At 40.2% G+C, this 18,488-nt stretch overlaps 1 protein-coding gene across 3 annotated transcripts in view; it reads right to left on the bottom strand.

The window, feature by feature from the left end:
• disp1 (dispatched homolog 1 (Drosophila)) overlaps positions 1 to 18,488 on the bottom strand; it is an 89,693-nt gene that overhangs the window by 59,433 nt on the left and 11,772 nt on the right. Inside the window, exons 3-5 of one of the 3 annotated variants that reach the window (XM_063902859.1) lie at positions 3,840 to 3,910; positions 1,862 to 1,907; positions 838 to 963 (exon numbers count right to left, since the gene is read on the bottom strand). The gene's annotated coding sequence lies outside the window, so the exon portion shown is untranslated. Of the gene's footprint in view, positions 1 to 837; positions 964 to 1,861; positions 1,908 to 3,839; positions 3,911 to 6,157; positions 6,273 to 18,488 lie in introns of those variants that run through there. The other 2 variants (XM_063902861.1, XM_063902857.1) reach the window with 2 other exon arrangements.

The following is an 18,488-nucleotide window of genomic DNA, read 5'->3' as shown; positions in this document are numbered from 1 at the left end:
ACAAGTTGTGTGTACAGGAGTGTGTATATGTATGTATGTATGTGTATATATATATATATATATAAAAATATACTATATATATATAAAAAATATATACTATATATATATACATATATATAAAAAATATACTATATATATATATTTTTTTTTACTTTAAAAAACAAATATATATATATATATATAAAGTATATATAAATATACAGTTGCAGAAAAAATGAGCACTTCAGCATTGTAATTTTCTCTTATTTTATTATTTATATGTCTTTGAGTTAAATGATTTTTTTTTTCTTATTGTATTCTCTAAACTAATGACAATTTTTCTCTGTGTTGGAATTCAACAAACACTGGAAAGGCTGCCATACATGTAGAGATAAAGATTTAAGAAAAATTTGCAGGGGTCTCTTAATTTATTCCGGCGCTGTTTATACCTCGGGACTGTGGGAAAAGGTGCTTCGAACTTTCTGTCCGTACACAGTAATTGAAAGATTGACAATAAAGTTTTCCATGTGGTGAGGACGGAGAAAAGAAATGTCCTATAACAATAGAACAACATTAAATAATGATCGAATATGAGCACAAAACAATGAATAACTCCAACAAACTGGAACCACACACACACGCACGCACGCACGCACGCACGCACGCACGCACACACACGAGGAGGGAGGACAGACTGGCGTCCGACCTGAACCTGTGGAGCCTCTAAACAGAGAGAGTTGTTGGCTGACTGACACGGCCCTGAAAGCCTTTCAGCGGGTCAGGTCAGAGCCGGCCAAAGAGACAGACTGAGTGAGTGTGAGAAAGAAATGTGTCCTTTGTGTGCGTGTCGCTGATTACCTGTGCATGCAAGGCTGCACGGTTCAGATTTATACTTCCAACATGAAGTCAGTGTTGGAAGAGGTCTCTCTCAGCTGTCGATTCTATTTTTCTTGGTGGGGATCATTTGTGAACACTCATACACGGCTGTAACCACAAATCATGAAGGAAGCATGTTTTGAGAGTAAAACAACCCTTAATCCACACATCTGAACGGTCAGAATTTCATTAAAACACCTAAAGCACATCATTATTAAAATGCAGTTGAGAGATTAATGTTTTCCTGATACAAGCAACTCCTTCCTGGGATACAAGTCCAAGTGTGAGGGACTCGGTGTGTAAACACCTTGAGCGCGCTCGCTGACCCAGTTGTAGCGAGGTGAAGAACAAACATCCTCACCTTTTACCAGGGGCTTGTCTGGACTCGCCAGACAGAGGCACGGGGGAGAAAGAAGAGGGCCTGGAGCGGCTGCTTTGCTGCTCGGTTACTAACTCTCTTACATGTTTTCCTTAGTAGGCTGCATGTACGTAAGCAGCACTGATGAAGGGATACTTAAGTTAAGTTACTCAACAGTACTGAGCCAAGGGAGGGATGATTTTGTGTCGGCTTTGTGATGGGGACTTTCCTTAGGCAGCAAAACAAAAATGAGGATCTAAAAATATCTAAAAATATAATATATTGTCCTCAGCCCATTTAATGGCTGTTTTTAGTTCCATTATATTGCTTCAGATGGGGCAAACTGAACTTTTCCACATGTTGTGAAGCAGTTGGAGTTTTAAAACACCTTGTTAACAATTTGAATTAAAACAACTTTCTTAGGTTAAGGCAAAACAGATATCTAAGTTTTACAAAAGAATCATGGTTTGGGTTAAAGTAAATATGTGTTTAAATGATGTACACAAGTTAAGTATGCCACACAAGATATCTAAAGTACATCACTTTTTATAAGTCAATGTTAATTTATAGTTGCATAGTTTTAAACCAGACAAAGAGTTGTCTTCAGGGAAGAACCTGTGTCTGTTTGACTAAGATAAGACAAGATACCTTTATTAGTCCCCGTGGGGAAATTCAGGAGTTTAAGCAGCAACAGCTAGAGAAAGAAAAACAGGACAAATTCACACAAGGATACAACATTTTAATTGATAAACAGGTAAGTAACGGCATTAAAATAAAGTGTTAGAACAACCCTAACCCAACCAGTAAGCAACCACACCGAAAAGCTTTGAATCTCCCTGCAGTGATGTAGCTTACCAGTAGACAATAACGGCCTACTGAGTCAACTAGGATGTACACTAGATCCATCAGATCTTTGCAATCGATGACGGCTCGTAACAGCCATTTAATAGTCAGTGGTTGCCTTGGGTTACAACTCTTTGGGTAAAGAAGATGAATTCGCCTTTCGCTAAGTCACACCCTAGAATGCAGACTGGCCAATCACAGCGGAGCCAACAACGGACACTTTCATGACAGCGCTCTTTTGACTGTGTCTCAGATGTTCGTACTTTTAACACTGTCGTTTGTGGACTATAAGAAAGATATGGTTAAACGTTGTGTCTGGGGCACTTGTAAGACTGATAGTCGTGACTCAGAGAGGTTGGAGGGGGGTGTGCGTTTTTTCCCCTTCCCCAAACCAAAATCAAAGCCTGACAAGTGTCGCCTGTGAATTAAACTTTGTGGACGTCCTCACTCTCAGCTGAACCCCTCAAGGATCGACCGGCACACTTTGGTGTGTTTTAAGGTAAGACTTTTGTCTTTAACCCGACAGTTAAGTTAAACTATGCGGTATTCTGAGATTTCAATCTATACGTTTGGTTGTTGTATTGGCAGAAGATGGGTCGCCTTTTTCTGTCTGTCTTGGCCCTGGCCACAACGATTGCTGTCACGGGCTGTGGGGTTACTTTGACACCTCTGGGTTTAAGCCACTGTTGTGGTAAGCTTGTGGAGGACTGTAGTTCTAGGCCTACAGACATGTTGGCGTTTTGTGTCTTACAGAGGTCCAGGGTATGGATAAGCCCGATGATGTGGGCGCAGAACCCTGCGGAGCTAACGAAAGACCTCGTTAATTACAGCTAGCCTGCTTACGTTGCCTATTATGGTTATGATACGCTAGCATATACTGTAAGGCTATATGTTATACGTGCTTTGTGCTTGCTTTATAATAACGACGATAATAGTGAATATAGACCTACCCAGCTTTAAGGGAACAGTGTTGCTCATTGACATCATTTGTGCCAGCGTCCGTCTGAGTCAACTCACTTTTTGACTCTGATCTATACGCTTTTGCCTCTATTTTGATCGCATTATGCTCATTTTTTTTTACCTTGATGTCCTGCATGTAACCCTCAAAGGCATACTGTAAACCTCTCTGTTACTTTGCCATGTTCAAAGTATGTTTGTCGGACTTAGCAGCAATAACCAAAGGGGGCGGGGCTTAGCGAAAGGTCAATTATATGCCTCACATAAATTCCAAGGCTATCCGGAAAACAGCGTCAATAATGAACAATGTCATGCCTGACACAAAAGCCATTTTTATCCATGCTTCAAACATTTGTTTAAGTTTTAAGTGTTTAAAAAGGTGGAAAACCCCATCCATATTCAAACATAACCTGCTCTATGATGGCAAGTTGGATTCATCCAAAAACAACCAGGGGGTTTAAACATCCACAAACAATAAACGGCATTACCTAAATATCAAACACATAATTCCTATGTGTGGATGCAGGTCCTGTATTCTGATTCCTGTGTTCATAGATAGATTTACAACATTTAGTGCCTCCTGCGTGTTCCCTGTATGTGGTCGTGTTTTTTTTTAAATCTTGCAGCACTTACTGCTGTTAACTTTTAGAGTAATATACGCATAGTTTCAGACCAACGTAACAACTTAGGAATCGTCTGTCAAAGCTCAGACAAAGCCAGAGTCAATCATGAGTGTTTGCAGACATGGGTTATGGGAACAAATGTACTTTTTAAAGAGGAAAAGATAGCGTAAGAAGAAGAGACTGGACAGTGTCATGTGTCTTACCTGTAGGATGACAAAGGACCATGCTCCGCATCTATTCATGCGTTCAGACTCAAACTCCTCACAGAAACAACCTGTTTGGACACAAAGACAATATTTATTTGTCACATTTTCTTCTTTTCAGGGTACATTAGACAGAAAAAGACTGGGATTTGAAAACAAATTATTTGACTGGAGTTAAGATCAGCTGTGTCGAAGCAATATTTAGAAAGCAAGACTTCTACAATGGGTACATTTGTTTTTTCAATAGGAAAAAAATATTAAGAATGTTCCATGAAAATCCATTGGCAACAAGTAATGAAAATGTTCCAGCTACAGAGACTGCAAAACAAGCAATGGAAGAAAAATGTGTTTTAATTGGTAGAGAAAAGACTAGAAATACTGAGAATGTGTTCATAAGGAGCTCATAGTGACCTTCTGGTAACCTCATAGCGTTGTGGCTGCAATGCACCAATAAAACACACTATAACCTAGACACAAACATATGTACACACATTTGTATGAAACCTGCAAGTCTTTTCCTCTACCCCTCTCTTTAAATACACTGACCCTCCAGCTTAAAGGTCACACCCCTGCCAGGTTCCCTCAGTCCGTTAATAAGGACTGCGGAGGTCACTTAACGGTGAAGATTACACACAGTGACAGAACCAAACTCGTTGCAGGAGAGGCTAAACGTGATGATTTGACAGGCTTGAAATAGAGGAGATGTTTGATAAGAGCTGAAAGAACTAGACTCTATCCCCCTGCCAGCGACGCCAGTCCAGGAAGGTACACGCAGCCTAATAACAAGGTTATGATATGTCCTTGAGTATTTTAAACGGCTCTACAGAACAGAAGGCCATTCAAACCCAACATATGGTCCACATCACCAATTACCAAGGTGTGCGTCGATAGGGAGAAGATGAAGAGAGTGGTAGCCACAGAGGGAGTTTAAAAATGGACAGATGAGGAGGGACTTCTGACCAATTTAGGGTAATGACCTCAGGTCAGAGGGACCTGGTTCAATTTACATAATGGCTCAAAGTTCCTACCCTGCCTCCTTGTCTGAAACAGTGGAAGTGTGGACAAATAAATGATTCAAACTAGAAACATGTATGTTCACACATGCTATTGAGAAGCTTGGGAGGAAAAAACCCTACTCAAATGGTTAGCTGTTTGCTCTGAAATAGAAGAATGTCAAATACACTCCAATTACTTTTTAATCAAGACCATGTCTCATGTTTCTGACTTTCTTCAGATATGACTTTCAGTTCCATGCACATTAAGCATTAACTGTCCCATGTGAACTGTATTGCAAGGACATAAAATCACATTTTCCAACACTTCTGCATACACATCAGTGTAAAAGAAAACTATTCAAGAACAAACACTCAAGATGACTTTTAAAATGGCCCTTGCCTTATCCATTGCCTGGCAAACATCCCTGTCTTAAAAGACAGTTGATTTGTTTGTTGATTAAGGAACAAATTGTTTCTTACAATAGAGAAAAAATACGTAGATATGTCGATATGTAAGATAGAGTATTTGTGATAAAGTGCCAATGGTAGAGAGTGAAAAGCCATAAAGATGGGAAGATGACAGAAAAGTAGTAAGTATTACAAAAGGAAGATAAACATTTATAAATCTTTTGTTTGTTATTCAGAATAAAAGTGCTAATATGGACTCTTTAATTTTTTGGTTGCGATTATTTATTGGTTTTATTCTTAGTTGACCATCATCTTAGGTCATTTTGATACTTTTTAAAATGTTGAATGACCCAAGGAACTTAAAGGCATATTTCTGGTAAACGTAACATTTGAAGTGAGGTTTATGCATTATCCTTTGTGGAGAAACTGATCTCAGATCTGCTGATAAGATTATCGATTACGCTACAGATTCGCATCATGGTACAGACAATAAGAATGTCTTCTAGTCAGCCCTACTACAAACATGAGAGAACAGCGTGTTAGAGTAGAAAGACCCACGACTCCATCCTGATTTAGTCCCAGGAAGACCCCGATTGACCCTAATTAATTTGCACACACCATCTCACAGACAATTCCCATCCACCCAGGTCGCTGGTAGGCCCAGGCCAAGCATGCATGCACCAATTAATCCAATGGCTCGAGTCAGAGTCTGCTCTTATTTCCAAAAGAGTCAATCAAATTCTGGGAATTCAAGTCCAGATTTTCCTCTTTCCATACAGAATAACTTTTAAGTGTTAAGTCAGAGACACAAAGCTTTGGAAAAAGCAGTGTTCCTAGAATTAGGCTGATATATTGACTCATTGGTTTCACAATAAAAGCTTTAGTCTAAAAAGAAACTACTCCCCAAATTCCTACCTTTCCACGATTCTGAAAATGCTCCCTTTGAGCCTGTGAAGACACAAACAATCTGTTGATTCAGTGGCAGAATCCTTTCCCCTAAGCCGCTATTTGCTTTAGCGGCGATGACACAAGGGGAGGAATTTGAGCAATGCCTGAGTATCGTAGACTCATTTCCTCAGAGCGAGAGCCATCTCCAGACAGACAAGACGGCAGTGAAGTCTGGTTTATTCCTGCGCCTCTGGCTCCAGGTCAGCCAGTGTCCTGCAGACAAGTTTCAGACCAGTGTTTCTAGACACACTACTTATTCTTAAAAAGGTAGCAAACATGTAATGGCTTGAAGCATTCCACCATGGGAATCAATCAGTCCTGAAACTTTATTTTCCAATGAACTCATGGATGAAAGCCCATCTCTCATCACTTGTTTGTTTTGTCTGAATAACGAGATACAATCATGGACCATCAATGCGACAAATTCATGAGGAAATATCTTTGAGCACTCACTAATCCCCGATGTTTTATCATTTCCAAAGATTATTTTGTGTTATACTTCAAACGAAATGACTGCCTGTCTATAGGATTCCAAAGAGCTTACTGTCTCATTCTGCACAAATGGAAGTCTCTCCCAATTGTAAGGGATCAAAGTATTCTCATAACTGCGCCGCTTTCAAGTAGAAAATGAAAAGCGTGAAAAGCCAGAGCACGCTCTCTTTATGACTGGATCAACTCAAACTCGCAGCCTTGAGAAAAACGTTGCTGGTTCAATAGACGATCAATGCCAAGAATTATTGTGGCGCTTTCCGTTAATGCTCAGTCTCTCTTCCTTTCTAAGCCCTCCCTCATATTTTCCATTGGCGGGTGACTAATATGTCATGACTGTACATGCTAGTAATATACTGTGTGTAGTTGCAAGACACTGTAGGGTGCACGTTTTATAAAAAGGGTTCTAAAGTCCATGAAAACACAAATGAAATGGGCTGTGCAAGCATTTTAGCAATCGTTGTGCTTCATGGATGGGAGCCAAGAAGCATCTACCGGCTACTCTTGTCACTTTTGGCTTTTTTAAGCTGTTGGATTTAATGCCAGATATGTAAATTGCTTCTGAAAGTCACACAGGAGCTCATGCGGGACCTGGTTGTTAAAAGCCAACGAAAAAAAAAAATGGCTGTATCAAATGACATAGGGATATCAACATGGGAGATCTCCAGTGATGAAAGAGGTGGCGTATGGAGAGAGAGTCGCCAAGGCAACAGAAGGGCCAAAAACAGGATATGGTATTATGGACTGAACAAATTAAATGATTAGAGGATGAGGTAGTTGGGGTTAAAAGGGATGACTGAACTTTGGAATCAAGTCAGCCTTGAGTTTTAATCCCATTACAAACTGTAACAGCCGCCTGACTGAACTTACCTTTTCAAGGCTTGCGGAATACTTTGTCCAGAACGTTAGTGGTAAATGTATTTGTAGAGCCACATGCACAGGCAAGTACCCATCCACCCACATCCACACCTGTCATTTCATTCTTTTGTGGGTGGATCATTCACTCCAGTGCTGCTAAAACATCTGACAGAGAAAGAGAGAAGCAAGTTGGTAGAAGCAGCGTTTCAGAGATCACAGAAGAGCTGGAAATTAGGAGATAAGCCTTTAAGATTGGACAACAATGGACTCGCCTTGAGGGCTTAGCCAAAAGGAAATCAGTCATCCAATGTTATCGATCGAATTAATTATTAAGATGTTTGTAAAGTTAACTCTAAAACTTCTCATCAAAATCAGCAGCATGCTCTCAAGGATCCTGTAGAATCTGTTATGTCATCTGAGGAGAATCGGTCGATGAGATTTGCCTTTTGTTTACATTTCTGGTTTTCTGCGATATGACAAATGGGCATCAGAGCGGGCCGGAGCACACAAGCCGGCAGCCTTGCAGCTGTTCCTGTGTGCCTTAGTATTGTCACTGTTTGTGTTCCCAGGAGGAGCGGACAAAGCGCTTCCAGGTCGCCCGCTAACCTGCCTGCTCATTACCAAAGGTCATCCTGCTGGGACACAGAGCTGACCTCTCATGCCAAAGGTTACTTTGTGAGGAGGAGGAGGGGGGATAAGGAGAGGATTGAGGAAGTTAAGAACAATTCTCACCCCTGACTTTCATTTAACCTCATCATCCATTATAGGATTGTTGAAGTTCTTATCTAACCCTAACCCTAATTCCTGGAGAAACTTCTTGAAGCCAACATCAGCAAGTAAACCAATTAAGATTCTCCAAAAAACATTTGATTGTGTTTTTTCTCTTCTATCACTTTCTCCTATTTCCAGGTTAAGTGGCATATGGCAAAGGGTTGAATGCCTATAGATGGCGTTGCTCTCAGATCACAGCGGGCTCATTAGCTCCGGCCCGCTGTTGCGTTCACTCAAACCAGACCAAAGACGTGATAGGTTGGAAATTCAAAGAGGGTGGGAGGAGGAGGGAGGGAATGCAAGGGAACATATGTTTCCTTGGATAAGGCAGAGCTTAATAATGACTTCCTGTATTTAGCCTGGAAAACAAAACAGAGAGGCACCATGGAAGATGGTGCGAACACAAGCGCTTTCCAAGACTGCCGTAATGCCCTCGATGCAGTGTACTCCATCTCTCACGTTAGAGACAGGAGTGTGAGGGGTTAGGGTCACAACATCTGGATCTTGTAGTACATGCCTCTGGAGAAATTGACAGTCTCTCAATTGAGCAACACCCCCTATGAGTCCATTCACAGTGCTCCTTTCCTCTTCCATCCTTTAGGACCATGTGAAAACTCCCAATTACCAGAACCACAAAAAGTGCTAATGGTTGGACATAAACATGGAATATGCAAAACTAACGATCTCTTAACGGGGGCCATGCTGAAATGTGATTGAATGTGTCAGCAGATCGTAAAAGGCCCCCTCAAGATCAATGTAATTATGAAAGCTTTGCGTGGAGGACTTTCCGGACTGAAGATTGACCGGCAACAGGAGGAGAAGGAGGAGGGCACTGCCAGCATTACGTTTCACCAACTGAACCCCCTTTTATACCCAACAAGTGGAGAACAAGCAAGGTCTTCCAGCTGCCTCCCATCAGCTTGCGAGGGGAAAGGGAGACGGGACGAAAGAAAAGAGGTTTGTAACACCTGCAGCAGGGTGCCAGCAAACATTCCTTGGTCCTCTGGCCCCTCTGTGATGCACTCTATAAATCCTTGTGATTAGCTACAGTAGCGGACCTAAGTGCCACTTAAATTAAACCCCAAAGGGGAAGTTGTTGTGACCTCCAAGTTTTGGAAATGTGATTTCGGCCCAAGTGATTATTGCAAAAACAAAGCTAGTTCTGTCGCTCTTTGGAAGGAGGAAGGGTGTGATGGAAATGTATGAGAAGAAGGTTGGTCGTAAAATAAGTCCCTGTTATTAAGCTATCATATTAACTTTAACTATTCTATTAGGCTTTTTGTATTCTAGCAAGAGTTCACACTAAAACAAGACACAGATGTGCATATAGAGACTAAGCCAATGTTTTCATAAACTGTAAAGTTTGCGTCTGCTTTTCCTCCAAAATCCAAAAACGCAACGATGCATTCATCATGTTTTCAAAGCTTCTTCCCAAGGTCAGAATCTCGAAGAAAAAAGGGACATGAGGAAGTGTAAGCTATAAATCAGACACAATTCTGGATCACTGAAAAATCCATAACATGCGGAGGTAATCACGACATCAACCTGAGCCAGAGTTAGTAAATATATGAGAACGTGACTGACCGGAGACAAAAAAATCTCCACAAATCAAGTCCACGAAATACAACAGCAGGCCTGATTATTGCAAAAAGTCTCCAGAGGTCTATACAGCCGCTGAGCTTACAGAAGGGATGGCACAGCTCTGGTCTGGTGTATTGTTGACAGCTGATGTAGACCAGACCTCACTTTGACTCGTAAGAGCGCAAACAGTATTTCTACATACACTCTGTCGGTGGGCTTACTCTCCAACATCAGTAACATAATACTTCTAAACTCTTGTGAAGAATCATTTACAATCATGTGAATTAATATCCTTCTCCCCGTGATTACGTCCAAACTTGATGATAGTTATGAAGCAGATTTTTCTGGATATTTTACTCTTTTAGCCACAAACAATGGTGACAATTAAATGATAATGAAAATCAGCTTTTTTTAAAAGGGTCACATTTACACCAATTTGAGCTTCAACTTCAATCGGTGTCTTCGAGTTCTTACACTGTGTTGAAAAGTTTTTATGTTTAGAATAATCCATGTGTATTTATAAAGTATTTGTTCATAGGAGTTAACGGTGGAGAAATCTGAGCGAAAGATAGCAAGTAAGAAAGCAGCACGAAAAAGTAGAAATATGCACTCCAGTGAAAGCTAACTACGATAACTCATTTAAAAAATATTTGTTATTAAATTAAAAACTTGACATTTTAAAATAACTGGTATTACTTCCAATCATGGATTTATTTAGCTATTTCCTGACTTTTTTGTGACAAAGAATGTGGGAAAAAATAACATATTAAATACACATTACTACAGTACTATATAATATTATTGACCAACCAATAAATCAGCCAGGTCAATAAAGCAACCCATATTGCAGATTTATTGGTATTTTCTGGCAAATACGATTAAATACAACATGAATTTGCATTAAAGATATACTAATGGATGTTTATGATAACTTGGTTTTGATGAAGAGTCATCAGATCAAAAATAATCAGTAACTTTCAGTGTGTATGTGTTTGTGTGTGAATGAATTGTGTTGCTGTCCTATGTGAATATAAAGAATGGGTTAAGGTTTGATATCAGATATGATATATCATATGAAGATGCAACAAAAAGAACAACAAGTATTCACATAGGACAGCAACACAATTCATTCACAAACAAACACATACACACTGAAAGTTGCCTTTTGTTGGCCTTGTCTGCTCTGGCAGCGAGGGAGCATCAGGAGTCCTTCAGGCTGACGCAAGACTTGCCCAGAGCTTCATCTGCATGGGCTCTCATGCTTTCAGGGGGGGATGTAGGTCTTTGTTTCTTCAGACAAACTACCTAGTCTTAAGTTAAGAAGGCTTTTTCATTTAGAGCAGGGCTGGATTGATGACGTGTGATGTTTTGATTAAAAAACCTGTTTCGCTAAATCTCTAAATCCAACAAAACATGAAATCCACACCACACCCATTCAACCAGTTTTTTGGATGCTTGATGCAAATGATTTAGGTCTGTTACGATTTTGCTTGGATAAAAAAGGTTTAGCAGACACAAAATGTCAAATGTTTTCTCAAGTATAGGTAGTTTGTTTGAAGTGATCTCTGAAAAAAAGGTGCAAACTAAAGGGCTGAACAATTCAATGTCTTTTTCTCTTCTTGTCAGATAAGGTCAAATAGAAAACATGAATACATTTTTTTTTCATTTTTAGCAAAGTGAGATGGCTAAGTACATCTTATTTTGACACTTGAAACCCTACTGGAGCACATTATTACTTGTTTTGTAACGCCATAACAAACACTTGTTGTACATTTTGAACTAATGAGGTTCATAACTGTTACAACATTAAGATTTTAAATGAAGAGATCTAACAAATAAAAAAGGAAGACATATTTAGAAGTTAAACAATTAAGTAAAATAAATGCAATTTATATATATAATTTATATTTTAATGCCTTGATGTTTCCATTAATATTAACAAACAGTCAAGGGCCTGTGGTAGGTATGTTACATTTGTCTATTCATCATTTGTTTTGGTTTTTCTAAAGGCAAATATTTACTGGTTGTGTCTTTTCAGATATGATTATTTCCCCCATAATTTAATAAGACAAAATAGAATTATGAATTGTTGTTCAAATCACACAAGATAATGAATTGATGGAGAATAATTTCACAGATAGAAGTAATAATAAAGAGTCGCTCAGTTGAGTCGAGTCCTCTTATAAAGGCAACACAATCATGTAGTGCGGACCACAGAGAACATGTAGTGCGCATTGAGGGGTTGCCAACACCAAGCGAGTGCCATTAGTGAATTTAACCGAACCCAGAAGCCAGACGGGCAGCTTTGCCAGAACCCCTCAGCCCCCACCCCCCGAGCCTGAGCCTGGCCAGGGTCACAGTCACTGTTCATAGAGCAGCACGTCCACCAGCAATCCAAAAACAAAATGAGCATTAGTGAAACACTGTACTAAAAACAGAGAGCTTTGAAGTACTGCTCCAATTCAATCTCCCCCCCCCCCCCCGCTCCAAAAGACGCTGCCAAGGAAATGCAAGCCAAATGTTGTTGTAACATAGACGGGTGTGCGTTTGTGTGTGTACATCCATGCTTGTGCATGCCATTTGGGATTGTTTGCACGCAGGTGTGTCCGTAGAACTTTATCAAACTTGCACGCAGTGAAGGGAACATGGTTTTTGTCAATTGTAATCCACATGGAAGAAGGGGAAGCTCGCTGGCTGAGAAAGAAAAATATCTGGTTCTTAGTAAGTAAGCTTAAAAAAGCATATAAGAAAAACAGACATGAGACCTAATGTTAACACAATTAAACACAGTTAAACCACTTAAACCACCGTTGAAATTCTGCAAAAACAAAAGGATGACGATCTCTGTCAGTTTACTGAAGGAAGGACGGCTCAGCACAGGGTAAAGATAGGAAAAAGATCCATTAGAAAGGCAGTGATATATAGGAAATGGAGTAAAGCAGGGACAAGAAAGAAAGAGGCAAAGAGAATGAATAGATAAACAGAGGAAGGGAGGCAGCAGCTCTGTAGCATTTCAATACAAAGGTCTTCATTAACTGCTTCAAAACAACAGGAATGGATTTGGCTGACCCTCTGCCACAGCTCTTCTCCATCAATCTGTACTTATCCACTCAAAAGTGGTGCAGGAATGAGTCCCGAAACCTAAGAATGAGTTTCATGTTCGGGTCCTTCATCCTGAAGTCAGTGTTTTTTTGTTCGTTTTTGGCTAGATTCCCAAAATAAAGTCTGTGGTTAATTCAGCCTTACAAGATTTTCATGGTTTGTTCTATGACAAAATACACGAGTAAATACCCTACTGTTGAATGTCCGAAGCTTTACATATCTAAATAATGGAGGTTGCTAACAAGGGACTAAATGAGACCACTTAATGTCATCAAGCCGAACTTTAGCCACCTTTAGCTTAGCGATGGGAACATGAATTAATGGGACTTGTAGTTTGTTTTTAGCATAACGTTAGCGCTTTACTTCTGGTGATTACATTTACGCTTCAACTATAATTAAAGTGGTGTTTATATTAACATTATCCTGCTGTGTCATAAATGTATGTTTGCCAAAGATCTAATATTTCTGCAATATTTTCAAATCCAATAAAAATACCCTATTGCTTTTTGTCAAAGGGGCCCTTGGGTTCCCGACTTCTGGTTTGGCTTCAATAATACGTCATCACTGCACCACTCTATTGTGGCCCAAACAACAACAGGCCCTCAGGGGTCAGTGGCTTGGACCGAGGCCAACACTGCTCTCCTTCGCCCCTCCCTCAGAGCACCTTCCCTCCCCCTCTCTGGTTTGTGTCAGTCTAATGAACAGTCTCTAAACTCTTCTACAGTAAGAAAGCAGATGGAACGGCGATTTACAGCACACACGGAGAGAAAATGAAAGAGGGATGAGAGCAGTTAAGTTGAAGAAGGGAGCAGCAAATGCACTCTCTAAATGTTCCTCTGGCCGACGAGTCTAAAATATGCCTTACACTTGCACATTTTTCCAATTTATCTCTTATTGAATTAAGGTTTCAGACTCCTGGACGCCTCAAGGAGAACATAGCCGAGGAGGATGAGAAAGAGAGTGAGACGGGGACAACCGCGTCATAGAAAGGACTAGATCTGTCAGATTTCTCATGATTTGATAGGTCAGAAACATAATGACCATGATGAGGTTGGCATAGGAGCCTCCTCTGAGATGCAATACCAGACATCATTTAATCTCCCTGATTTATGAACACCTTACAGAGCTGAACTCCAGCCAATATGATGTTATTTAATCATGAAAAGTCAAATTAACATTAAGTTAAAGTACTTCATGTACTGCACTACTTCAACTACAACTGCTTTACTGTTTTTTGAGTATTCCTACATCATTACATTGGCAGAACAACGTTTTAGGCTATATCAACTGATATATAAAACTAAAACTACAACATAAGATATTAATGTTGCGTCAAATCTACATTAAATATTCTTTATCATAGGGGTATGGGAAAACATGGATAGATTCGAATGTGAGGATATGTTTAGATTTCATTTGATTGATTTTGAATGTGTAAAACAACAACACAAAAAGGAATAACAATAATGAAATGAAACAAGAGAATTATGATACTCTGCAAACTTAAGCAGTATCAAATTCATAAACAAAAAATATTATTGACTTACAAATTATATATAAAACAAATGATCTACCTGATTGGGAAGAAGTTTACACAAGATTTAATCCCACCCCTTCTCCCAAAAACTAAATTATGAACAGAATGAACATCTAAATGTATGTCTACATACAATATACATTTCCCATTATAAACACAACGATACAAAAGGTTTGGTGTTGATCGCCATCTTGGCTATGCAAAGGAAGCTAGACCATTAGCCTTGACTGCGGTTGCATCGATAAACAAAGCACTACGCAAATAAAATATATCAGATATTTTTTATATATTTAAGTAACGTACCACTAAACCACGATTACATTTATAATGTTAATGATTTGTTGCTGGAAACGATCGCCACCAGCTAGCTAATAAGCCGTGATCGTGTGAGTTTGAGACAATGCAACTGGCAGTGTACTTATCTGAAGCAATAGAGTCGTGAAAAATAACAACATGAGTCTATGCGTTTCACATTCAAACATAATAAAAGAGCTACAGCTGCTAAGGGCCTGGTTTGAGTTGGGTTCCCAAGTTAGCATCAGGGTAAAGAAAATCATAGTTTCTGGAAAAGTAGCATGAGTAGGTAGGAAGCAGAGTTTCATGGCAAACCGTTTGTTAGAATATACCAATGATCTGGCAGCGGTGAAGGAATCCAGAGGAGGAAAAAGCTCTGTAGGGGTTTGGATCAGCCAGTTCTCCATCTGTGATCATTAAGGTCCAGCTTTCCATACACGCTGCCTCTCAGCTTTCCATACACGCTGCCTCTCAGCTCTGTCGCAGGGCACATTCTCAGGTATTATGGGTCTCTGCAGTGTATGAAAACTCAACTAAAAGACTCAGACCAAAGGATTCGGTCAAATATTGCACACATTGTGGGAGGAGATTGAGCAATAACGCAAGTTTCATAGAGAAGGTTCGACAGGATGTGACTTTTTCAGACCTTCACTTGAAGAAAATGTCATAATATCAGTTTGCAGTCTTCCAAACAACTGTGTCACACTGCCTCCAGGCAGAACACATTTAAAAAAGGCGCAGGGGATTGTCTGATATTTTACATTTTCATTTCTTTCCTTCAGCATTACCAATATGGGTGGTAACAGGATAATAAAAAGATTATCACACACAATTTTTCTTTCCTTCACCTGCAGAGATGTAATGTCTTGGTGACCTGCCATGAGGTAAAGTGCATATAAAGCATTCAGACTGGCACAGTTAGGGATCTGTCAGTAGTGATTAGGCAACATGGGGCGATTTGTTGTAAAGAATTTGGACCTGTCCTCTCGGTCAGCTCAGGGAAAGTTAATGGTGCACGGTGTGAGACGCAGCTGTGTTCGGAGACATTTTCATGACTTTTCCAAGCCTTCTTTACAAGGTGATATGTTGACTTTTTTTTGTATGAACAGAATGATTTCCCTTTTCTTTTTAATCAAATACAAGTGTATGGAAACTAACTCATTAGTATGGGCAACGCTCTTAAAATATTCAGGATTGTGGAGCTGGACACATCCTGTCAGGGGCCGGCTTGTGAATAATAAATAATCCCAGTGCTTCTCCGTCAGTTTCTATATTAGTGAAGCATTTCCAGCAGTAACTGGCAGATACAGTGGGGCAAAAAAGTATTTAGTCAGCCACCAATTGTGCAAGTTCTCCCATTTAAAAAGATGAGAGAGGCCTGTAATTTTTATCATAGGTATACCTCAACTATGAGAGACAGAATGAGAAAAAAAAATCCAGGAAATCACATTGTAGGATTTTTAAAGAATTTATTTTCAAATGATTGTGTAAAATAAGTATTTGGTCAATAACAAAAGTTCATCTCAATACTTTGTTATATACCCTTTGTTGGCAACGACAGAGGTCAAACGTTTTCTGTAAGTCTTCACAAGGTTTTCACACACTGTTGCTGGTATTTTGGCCCATTCCTCCATGCAGATCTCCTCTACAGCAGTGATGTTTTGGGGCTGTCGCTGGGCAACACGGACTTTCAACTCCCTCCAAAGATTTTCTATGGGGTTGAGATCTGGAGACTGGCTAGGCCACTCCAGGACCTTGAAATGCTTCTTACGAAGCCACTCCTTCGTTGCCCTGGCGGTGTGTTTGGGATCATTGTCATGCTGAAAGACCCAGCCACGCTTCATCTTCAGTGCCCTTGCTGATGGAAGGAGGTTTTCACTCAAAATCTCACGATACATGGCCCCATTCATTCTTTCCTTTACACGGATCAGTCGTCCTGGTCCCTTTGCAGAAAAACAGCCCCAAAGCATGATGTTTCCACCCCCATGCTTCACAGTAGGTATGGTGTTCTTTGGATGCAACTCTGCATTCTTTCTCCTCCAAACACGACGAGTTGAGTTTTTACCAAAAAGTTCTATTTTGGTTTCATCTGACCATATGACATTCTCCCAATCCTCTTCTGGATCATCCAAATGCCCTCTAGCAAACTTCAGACGGGCCTGGACATGTACTGGCTTAAGCAGGGGGACACGTCTGGAACTGCAGGATTGAAGTCCCTGGCGGCGTAGTGTGTTACTGATGGTAGCCTCTGTTACTTTGGTCCCAGCTCTCTGCAGGTCATTCACTAGGTCCCCCCGTGTGGTTCTGGGATTTTTGCTCACTGTACTTGTGATCATTTTGACCCCACGGGGTGAGATCTTGCGTGGAGCCCCAGATGGAGGGAGATTAGCAATGGTCTTGTATGTCTTCCATTTTCTAATAATTGCTCCCACAGTTGATTTCTTCACACCAAGCTGCTTACCTATTGCAGATTCAGTTTTCCCAGCCTGGTGCAGGTCTACAATTTAGTCTCTGGTCTCCTTTGACAGCGCTTTGGTCTTGGCCATAGTGGAGTTTGGAGTATGACTGTTTGAGGTTGTGGACAGGTGTCTTTTATACTGATAACGAGTTCAAAAAGGTGCCATTAATACAGGTAACGAGTGGAGGACAGAGGAGCCTCTTAAAGAAGAAGTTACAGGTCTGTGAGAGCCAGACATCTTGCTTGTTTGTTATTGACCAAATACTTATTTTACCGAGGAATTTACCAATTAATTCTTTAAAAATCCTACAATGTGATTTTCTGGATATTTTTTTTTCTCATTCTGTCTCTCATAGTTGAAGTGTACCTATGATAAAAATTACAGGCCTCTCTCATCTTTTTAAATGGGAGAACTTGCACAATTGGTGGCTGACTAAATCCTTTTTTGCCCCACTGTATTTATTTTACCAAAGCAGAATTATTATTGTTTTACGAATCTAATGGGTGCCAAGGTTTTTTTCCTTTAACACTTTTTGTACGCAATGTAATTTAGAAATTCTAATAACTATATGATTGGAGAAAATGATAGTCAATATATGGATAGTTGGTGGAGTCAACAAATAGCATTCCGGGATATAAATGCTCCGCTGGAATTTTCTGTGAGTTTTCCAGGGATATTTGTTGCTAAAGTGAGATAACCAGGGTGCGATTTGTGGGGGGGGATGGTGAGGATTTCCCCCCCTCTGGTTTTCCTATCCCTACCTCTGCTAAATTATTTTTATCTCCGGTGGGGACAAGGATTTCCCCCCCTTGATAGCGATGAATGCAACTTAACTGCTAGCCTACTTAAACTCTTGAAATCTAACGATCTTCAGTGTCTTTACATCAGAGTAGGCTATTCAGCAGCCTTCTGGCAGACGGTGCATATTTCTGAACGTCATCGAACATTTTTGTGCGGGAACTTCGCAGGAAAAACAGCGCTGAACCAAACATGAAACGCGTTCAGAGCAGCATATCATCTTACTTTACAGGACCCATTTGCAGAATTGTGGATAGAAGAGGGCCGAAATGCTGCAGACAATGCCCCGATAGGAAAAACGAAAAAGCCACCACAAATTTGTCACCAGAGCCGACTGTTTACTTTGTCTAGTTTTCCAGACCTGTCCCTGAGTGTTGACAGCACGTTGTGCTATTTAGTGAATTATTTT

This window comes from Eleginops maclovinus, chromosome 15 (genome assembly GCF_036324505.1).
Source record: "Eleginops maclovinus isolate JMC-PN-2008 ecotype Puerto Natales chromosome 15, JC_Emac_rtc_rv5, whole genome shotgun sequence".
Lineage (NCBI taxonomy): Eukaryota > Metazoa > Chordata > Actinopteri > Perciformes > Eleginopidae > Eleginops > Eleginops maclovinus.
The sequence above is the reverse complement of the archived record's forward strand: the minus strand, read 5'-3'. Positions and strand labels throughout refer to the sequence as shown.